The 9,999-nt window shown below is 37.0% G+C and overlaps 1 pseudogene; it reads right to left on the bottom strand.

The window, feature by feature from the left end:
- Positions 1-8,801: 8,801 nt before the first annotated feature.
- On the bottom strand, positions 8,802-9,729 carry LOC103729774 (annotated as a pseudogene).
- Between the last annotated feature and the right edge of the window lie 270 nt (positions 9,730-9,999).

Raw genomic sequence — 9,999 nt, 5'->3', positions numbered from 1 at the left:
GAGAGAGAGAGAGAGAGAGAGAGAGAGAGAGAGAGAGAGAGAGACTGCTGGGGGGAATTCCTAGCAGCAGAATGAATCAAATAGAAAACAGAATATCAAGATTTGAAGATAAAGTAGCAGTATTGAATACATTTTTTAAATCAAGAATAGAGTATGCATCATAAGGTGAGATACTACAAAAAGACAAAATCTATTATTTATACTCATAGAGGAAGGAGAAAATCTATAGTCAATAAGATTGATCAGAACTTCAGCAAGATTATAGAACAAAAACTTTCCTAAATTTATGAGATACCCATATAGATACAGAGGAAAATAAAAACACCAAATAGATTGGACCAGAACAGAAACTTCCCATGACATATCATAGTAAGAACACTAAATATACACAACAAAGAGAGGGTACTGAAAGCTGGAAGGGAAAACAAGTTACATATAAAGGAAAAGACATCAGAATAGCAGCTGACTTTTCAAAGGAAACTTTAAAAACCTGAGAGCCTGGAGCACTGTATTCCAAGTTCTAACTGGCTACAAGTGCCAACCCAGAGTACTTTCCCCAGCAAAACTACCTGCCATAGTCAAGAGAGAGAAAAAAACTTCCATGACATAAACAGGCTGAAATAATTCATGTCCAACAAACCAGCCCTACAGAAAATGATGGAAGCAATATGGTGGAGTGAAGAAAGAAATAACTTTGTCTCTGGATAGGACTCATATTAACCTCATATTAAAACTCATGGCTCTGGGACTATTGTGAAGAGGGGGAGGACAGATTGTAAGGGCCAGGTTTCGTGCATGGTCATAGGGAAACAGAGTCTTCCCGGTCTCTGGGAACTTGCTCATATGAACTTACAGCAATAGTTTCATCATGCATAAGACCCATGAAAGTCCAGTCAGACAAAAACACAGCATAGAGCTGGGAAATGGACAGCAGGCCTCAACCTTAGCCAAGGAACTAGTGGAGGTGATTACCGCTGGGCAAGGGAGAGCTGATCTTCCGTAAGGAAGTGACTCTACATAGACTGACTAGACTTCAGTGAATGAACTTGTTCTGAAGGACATCTGGGTACACAAACTTGACAGAATGCATGAAATCTGATGGGGGATATGGGGATGTAGGTGGGGGCATACATGATTAAGATGTTTTGTATGAAATGCACAAAAATTGAATTAAAAATATACATTAAAGAAAGATCATACCCAAGAGGATATGGGAAAAATGAGGCTATAATAACAGAAACAAAAATAAGACTAAAAACACAAACAGAAAATGAAATGACAGTAACCAACACAAATCTTTCAATAATAACTTTAAGTATCAATGACCTTGACTACTTAATCAAAAGATACAGGCTAGTTGAATGGACAAAGAAACAAAATCTATCCTTTGTTGTCAGCAAGAAACTCACGTTACCTTCAAGGACAGGCCCTACCTTAGAGTGAAAGGATGGGGGAAAAAAACCCAAGCAAAATGGCACCCAGGAATAAGCAGCCTTGCTATCCTATGAGCTGACAAAATAGACAAATTAAAATTATTCAGAATAAATAAGAAAGGTTGCTTCAGTGTGATCAAGGAAGCACTCCAATAAGAGGACAGATGCTGCTGAGTATGCATGGACATGGGGATGTTCACTCACTAATGGTGGGAATGCAAACTGGTGCAGCCACAGAGGATATCACCACTGAAAATTTAACACAGATATACCTGTGACCCCACTATATGACTCTTTGGCATATTCCCAAAGAACTCCATATTCTACTACAGAGACACTTGCTCAGTCATGTTTGCCATTGTTCTTTTCACAATAACTAAGAAATGGAAACTACCTAAATGCCCCTCAACTAATGAATGGATAATGAAAATGAAGACCATTTACACAATGTAGTTCTATTCTGAAGTAAAGAAAAATTAAATAGGCAGGTAAATGGATGGAGCTGGATATTGTTATATTAAATGAAATAATCCAGACTCAGACAAATTAGTGAAATATGTTCTCTCTAACATGTTGCAAATACTTTATTAGATGTGAGCATATGTCCTAAAGTAACTTCAGGAGCCAGGGAAATAGAAAGAAACCATGGGGATGCGGAGAATGAGCTCAAGAGAGTGGGGTTAATAGAACAAAGTGTCATCAAGGGGAAAACAGGGATTACTTCAACTGTAAAGAAACTAAAGAGGGGACAGAGAAACAAAAGTGGCAAATAATACTAAGATGATACAAAAAGCAAAGGTAAATATATTATTTCATAATGCTACTGAAAATATACATATAATATATATGTGCATGCATGTGTATGGCCTTAGGCTATAGAACAAAAATCACAGTGCTGGGCAAGGGAAGCCGCCCTTCAGGTTTCTGTTCTGGGTAGCTTAAAAGACTCCCAAAATAATATATGTTATTGCCACAACCCTGATTGCCCCCCAGAACTTGAGGGTAAGATCCTATTGCTGAAGACAACCGTATTCAGTCACAGGCCTTTAAGTGACTGAGTTGGAACTGACCTGGAAGCCTCCTCCCTGAAGACAAGTTCTCATGGTATCAGAGGACACTATGCAAGTTGCAAAGGGAGAAAACCAATCAAAGGTCCCTCTCAGCTGTAAAGCCTACAAACCACAATTACTGGCCCAGCAAATTATCTTTGTTGGTACAGTAGTAACACTTTTATCTTGGAGGTAATCAAGTTTAGTCTAATAAGACTTAAGGCCCACTCAGTATGAGGGAATTCATGCCTGGTACTGTAAACCTAGCCAAATACACATTATTGGAGAGGTCATAGGTCCTAGAGAAGAATTTACTACTGTCATTTTCCTAGAACAAAGGAAAGTCTTAATATATACGAAATAGATAGACATATTCACAGACAAGTGTAGCTCTCACCACTCATCAAAGAAGTTTCTTCTTCAACAGATGGAGATTGTTACAAAGGTCCACAACTGGTAAAAAATGTAGAGAATAAGTGACTGTGAGCTGCCCAGCTTTAGGTAACACACCTACAAAGCAACCTCTGCATCTAAGCCTCAGGGAAGTTCACAGAAGAGGTAGTAGAACGATTGTGAGAACCAGAAGGCCAAGACAGCTACTGCGAGTTAATGCATTCTAGACATGACAGGGAAGCTGCACCCATTAAAGCCCCAGAATATGGTAGTCACCAGATCTTCATAATAACAAAACCAATTGACATGCCAATGTGGATTGGAAAATTTCATAGGATCCCAACTCATATGAAGAGCCACTGGTAATCAATGGATGCTGAGGAAGGGAGAATCTGTTTTCTCCATGGACAAGCTCCCTGAGAGGTTATCTAAACCCAAGTGTGCAGCACTAAATTCATGTTCAGAAGAACACCATTGAATGGATTTGGTGCACTTATAAATATATATGTATGTATATTTAACAATAGTAATCAAAGAATAGTACAATTTTCTGTACTGTCCTCACAAAAATGATATGGCATTTTAAATAGTGCATATGTTAATTAAACCACTTTAGCCATTCCACAACTATACATGTTTCACAATAATTAATTCACACAAAATATATATAGCACTTATTCATTAAAGTTTTGTACATTAATAATATAATAAAATCTGTGAGTAACTGCAAAAGAAATAATTAATATCCGTGTATGCATATGTAACAATAGTAATCAAAGAACAGGGCAGAAAATTGAGAGGGAATGGGGTGACTTGGGAGCACATGGACTTGGGAGGAATGACAATACTGCTAATACAGTACTTAGATATGAAATTCTCAAAAACTAAAAAAAAATTTACTATATTAAAAAAAAGTCAAGAATCAGATGTTAACATAAAAAAGATGATAGATATAACAATAGATGATGATGATGATGATGAAGCTAGATATATGATGATAGATTAATGGTAGAATGATAGATGGATGATAGATAGATGATAGATAGATAGACAGATGATTGATTGATAGATAGATAGATAGATAGATGATAGATAGATAGATGATAGATAGATGATTGAGAGAGAGAGAAATTAGATGTAAACAGAATGATTCACAAAACAAAGAAGCTCACAGAAGGCTCAAAACCCCATTAAGGATTATTTGAAAGCACAGTGAAGTAAAACAAAAAATGGAGAATATACACACAAAACAGTTTGTGAGATCAGTATGCCTGGATAGTGGAGAGATGACAAAAGGCAAACATGAAAGACAGAGTCTGTCTATATCATCCTCACAGTTAGAACTACTCTGACCCCTAATAACCTCTTCCACAAAGAAGTCCTGTAATTTGCAGGCACAAGAATTGGTCTTATAGAAAACAAAAACGTAATTATGTTAAGTAAAACAAGCCAGACACACAAAATAAAGTGGTACGTAATTTCACTTACATTCAGAGTCTGGAAATTCTTGAATTTATAAAAGTAAAAGGTAAAGTTGTAGTTATCAGGATATAGATCATATAACTGAGCTAGACGATTATTAACCAAGCTAGTATTTTAGAAGAATAAGCTTGAGTTGTATACAACATAGTGGCTGTAATTAACAATGTATTATATTCTGAAAATTTGTCAAAAGAATAGATTATTAAGTGCACTCACCTCACAAAATGATATGGCATTGGAAATAATGCATGTGGTATTTAGCCCAACTAACCATTCCACAATGTACACGTTTCACAATAATTAATTCACACCAAATACATATAACAGTTATTCATTAATGCTAAGTACATAAATAATACAATAAAAAATAAAGTCTCTAGGTAAGCTCAAAAGATAATAAAATCTACCTAAATTCTCTTGCCAAGAGAATCAGCCCTAGACAATTCAACATACACATTTTTTCAAAAATAAAATTTCAAATCTTAATGATTTTCTTCTACTTTACTTTTTTAAAGAAATATTTTAGTTTTTTTTAATTTTATATGTATGAGTGTATCACCTGCATGTATGCAAATACACCTGTGTCATGCAATGCCCTTGGAGAAGGGAGCATTGGATTTCCCTGGAACTGGAGTAACAGATGGTTGTTAGCAACCATTTGAGTGCTGGGAGTTGAACCCACGTCCTCTGCAAGAACAGCCAGTGCTCTTAACCCCTGAGCCATCTCTTGATACCTGTTTTTTTAATTCTTAATCTATCTTGAATAGCTCTCCATATGATTAAATATTATTCTATAATTGCTAACATATACGCACACAATTCCACAGTGTGTTCATAAAATAATTCATTTAAATCATAGTTGCTCTGTCATCAGTGAGAAAATGAAATAAATACAGAGGAAAGGAACATACAAAAAGAATGACACTAAATAATATATGTAAGCCTGGATTCACCAATATCAGTGTTAAATCTACTTTATGAGAGGAAGGCAAATCATATAATAATCACAGGATGTGGAGCTAAACTGCTTGCATTTAAGTTAAAATCCACCATTTATTCTTCTTCACCAAATTCCTGGCCTCTCTGTATCTCCATCTCCCTAAACATCACATAGGAATAATGGCAGTATCTTCCTCAAAGATTGCTGTGGATGGTATAAGCTAAGGCACATAAAAATAAAAGCAATTCTGGACATTTGATGTATACTACATTAGCCATCATTATGTTATTGGAAGTAAGATGTTAAACCTGTATTTCTTTTTTTAATATTTTATTTCTTCTCTTTTGTGTATACATGTATTGCCTGCATGTAGGTAACTGCACCCATCTCGCACAAGACTGCAGAGGACAGAAGAGACTGTCAGATCCCCTGGAACTGGAGTTTTAGACAGTTGTTAGCTGCCATGTGGGTGCTGGGATTCAAACCAAGGTCTTCTGCAAGAACACTCAGTGTTCTTAACCACTAAGCCATGTCTCCAGCCCCAAACCTTTATTTCTTTAGATGGCACAGAGCAATAAAAATATACATTAAAGCAAAATAAAAGACAAGATCATGGCAATGTATCTGAAGATATTTATTGATCATACATGGGACTGAAATAGGAGACAACTTTAATGTGTGGTAGATAAATGAGATAAATTTTATTTTTATGTTGAGAGACTCTTAAAAATACATACAGTGTAGTCTACAGGCTGATACTTAAATTGATATTTTTAATGTTTTCACTTTTGTTTAAAATACACAGGAAAGTTTAAGAAATTTTGCAATTACTATGTGTTGTTTAAATGCCTCTGTCGGTACATGATTGGCACTTTATTCTCTTTATCATTCTTTTGTTAAATATATTTTATTGGATTTTGGGGATTTCATACAATACATTTTAATCATATTTAGGCCTCTTCTCCCATACCTGCACCCCTCCATCAGCCCACAGGACTTCAGGCATTTTGTCATACCTGTCGAGGCCTATTGAGTCAAGTTTACACACCCAAATGTACCTCGATGTGAGTTCATCCACAGGAGGCTGTTCAGTCTGTCTAGTTCACTCCTTTAAAGAACAGAAACTCTCCCTCACCCATCAGTGATCAGCTGCCAATTGTTCCTTGCCAAAGTTGTGGCCTCCTGCCCATTTCCCAAGTTCTATGCTGGTTTTTGTCTGATTGAGTTTCCATGGATCTTGTGCATGTTGTCACAGTTGGAACAGAGGGTGATGAACACAATCACAACTGGCCAAAGTGTAAAGAATAAGAAACTTCAGAGTGTGGGTCGCTGGACAGGACTCTTATATTAAACTTCACGCCCCCCCACCAGTGCTCAGGGACCATGGCAGAAGAGGGGGCAGAAAAATTGCAACAGCCAGAGATGAAGTATCTGACCTTATGGAAACAGAGTCTTACAGGCTCCTGGGATCTTGCTCATATGAATTAAATTTATATTTTTTTAAAATACCATCTCACTTAATCATCATCATAAAACTGAGTTTTATTTTTATCTTTAAAGAACGATCTAAAGCCAGTTGTGCCCATGCACATCTGCAACCCCAAATCTGAGGAGTCTGAGGCTGAAGGCTAGAGAATTCAAGGCCAGTCTTGGCTACACAGTAAAGTACTATCTGAAAACAAAGTTGAATTTCAGAAAAGTTAGCAGAACGCAAAGTAGCTCATGTGATTGGTTACAGAATCTCTGCATTTCAATGTGAATTTTCTTCTACAGCATTACCTTATTCCCTTCTGTTCATGTTAAATTGCTGTTATGTGTAGGAAACCAGGATGCCCTAGGGTGAGGTGAGCCTAAAACTTATAGGTCCAGGCTGCATTCTCTGCCAAAGGGAGGGGCACTGAAAACAGTGGCTCTGATAATCCCTGCCTTGCAGAACACTGTTAGGATGGCAGGAGGAAGCAGCCTGGTCATAAAAGTGCAGGCTCCCTGCTCTGTGGGAATGCATCTTGGTCAAATTAGCTCATCTCCTTGTCCTAAACAAATAATTCAGCTATCCCTGGCTAAGAGATTAGGCCAGGTTAAAGGTTTACTCCTGAGCTAAAAGCTAAGTTTACCATGCTTTTAGCTTTAAGAAAGAAAACATTGTGGCCAATAAATTACTGGATGGGCATTGATAACCTTGAGTAAAAGTTTAAGAATCCTTCTGGTGCCAACTAACAGACTAAATGTCCTGTTTCTTTGTACCCTAAATATTTGTATGTGACTTCCATATCCCATGTGACTGATAGTTCCTTGGGATGTATAAAAACCATCTGAATTCTAAAATAAATCATCCTGTTGGGAAGACACAGGTCCCAGAGTTTATGACTCTGTCGCTGATCAGACCCTCTGCCCCGAAGCTAGCAGGTCCCCCGCTAATCAAAGCAAACCTGAGTCCCGACAGTTATGAGAAAAAGACTGTAATATTCGTGGAATAAATAAATCTATCTGTTGGACACAATCTGCTTTGGGGGTTGGTAGACTATAGCCACTGGGTCAAATCTGGTACACTAATGCTTTCATAACTAAACTTTTATTGGACCTCAGCAATGAGTTTTCTATAGATATTTCTATGTTTAAAAAAGCAAAATTTAAAAGCTACAAATGAAGCTTTTGCACTCACAAAGATAAAATTATTTACAATCTAATCATTTATAGCACCTCTGTCAACACAATCTACTTGGCTAAAACTCAAGTAGAAAGCAATATTCATCGTGTGGAAGGAACTTCTGAGTGTGAAAACAAGATCTGTATAAGCTATAACAAATTCAAAAGATAGTCTCCAGGTTTTGCTCATAATAAAAATGCTAAGAAAATAAAAGAGAAATGGGAAAAGACGAAATGTGAAATTCAAGCAGATAATAAAATATGGTGTTAAGAAACACTCCAGGGGCTGGAGAGATGGATCAGTGGGAAGAACACTGGCTGTTCTTGCAGAAGACCTGGTTTCTAATCCCAGCACCTCCATAGCGGCTAACAACTGTCCGTAACTCCAGTTCCAGGGGATCCAACAGCCTCTTTTGTCTTCCACAGGCATTGAACAACACAAGTGCACTTACTTATATGCAGGCAATATACACATACACATAAAATAAAAATGATCAATAAAATATTTTTTTTAAAGAAACATTCCAATTTGATGGCAGAAAAGCTTGAACCTGGTATATAGTTATTGTTGGAAATATGACTACCTATAGCATAAACACATGTTAAATCAATTATTGGCACAGTTATTTGAGAATTAGAAACAGTTAATAAAATATTTGGTTTCTGTACGTTGTATAGAAATACCCTCTTTTCAAGGAAACCACCCTCCATTCTTCTGTGGGAGCAGAACACACACACAAGGCAGGTCATGAGTTTCTGAGTATACTCAGAGGATTTCTAATCCAAAAAGTCTTGAGAGAAATGGCTAATATGGAATTTCCATACTCACTTTGAAATTTTACATATCAATCAAGCCATCTATATGGTGTTTCTAAAATCTAGGAGCTGACAGAATACTTTCCTGATTGCTATCTTCATCTCTCTGTTTCTGAATTTGTAGATAACAAGATTTAGAAATGGTGTCAAAACTGCATCAAATATTGCTAGAAATTTATCCACGTGTGCTGAAGGAGCAGACCACACATAGAAAAAAATTAATGGACCAAAAAATAAAACTACTATAGTAATATGAGCTGACAGAGTAGAAAGAGCCTTGGATGAACATCCTGGGCAGTGCTTCTGAACAGTGCCAAGGAGGAAGATGTAAGAGAGGATGAGCAGGAAGAATGCAACCAAGGAAATGAAGCCACTATTAGCAGTGACCATGAACTCCAGTCTATAAATATCTGTGCATGCAAGTTTGATGAGTTGTGGTATGTCACAGTAAAAGCTAATACATTGGGGCCACAGAAATGCAAGTTTACAACAAAAGCCAGTTGGACCAATGAATGAATAAGACCAATGATCCAAGCAGCCATTATAATTAAAATGCATATTTGTGGGCTCATGATATTCAGATAGTGAAGAGGTTTACATATGGCCACATACCTGTCAAAGGCCAAGGCTATGAGCAGCACCATCTCAGTGCCCCCTACAGCATGGATGAAAAAATCTGGGTGATACAGCCCCCCAAAGAGATGACTTTCTGATTTCTGAAAAGATCACAAATAATTTTGGATGCTGCAATGGAGCAAAATATCAGATCAATAACAGAGAGGTTGGCCAGTAGAAAATACATGGGGGAATGCAAGCAGGGATCAGAAGTGACAGTGACAACTATGACAAGGTTTCCTGTCAAACTGGATACATAGAACACACAAGAAAAGCAAAAAAGAAAAAATTGGATCTCCCAGGAATTTGAGAGTCCCAGGAGCACAAATTTGGACACTGCAGAACGGTTTGCTTTAATTATTGGCCCAATTCAGAGATTCACTGTCATGTTACCTAGGGGAAACAATGAGAAGATTCAGATTACTAGTATAATATTCATCCTCACTATGAAAAAATGTAGTAATAATCATGGAAAGAAAATATTACCTGAGCATTTCACAAAAAAAGGAATGGCATCCCGTTGATCACTGTTGTTCTTGCTATAAGTGACAAGAGTTGTTGCTGCTGCAGAGATCATTAACACAAGGAACTGTGTGTAGTCTATTTGACTGGTACACATGTTGCA

The sequence above is a fragment of the Nannospalax galili genome, unplaced genomic scaffold, assembly GCF_000622305.1.
Source record: "Nannospalax galili isolate Female #2095 unplaced genomic scaffold, S.galili_v1.0 scaffold1153, whole genome shotgun sequence".
Lineage (NCBI taxonomy): Eukaryota > Metazoa > Chordata > Mammalia > Rodentia > Spalacidae > Nannospalax > Nannospalax galili.
The sequence above is the reverse complement of the archived record's forward strand: the minus strand, read 5'-3'. Positions and strand labels throughout refer to the sequence as shown.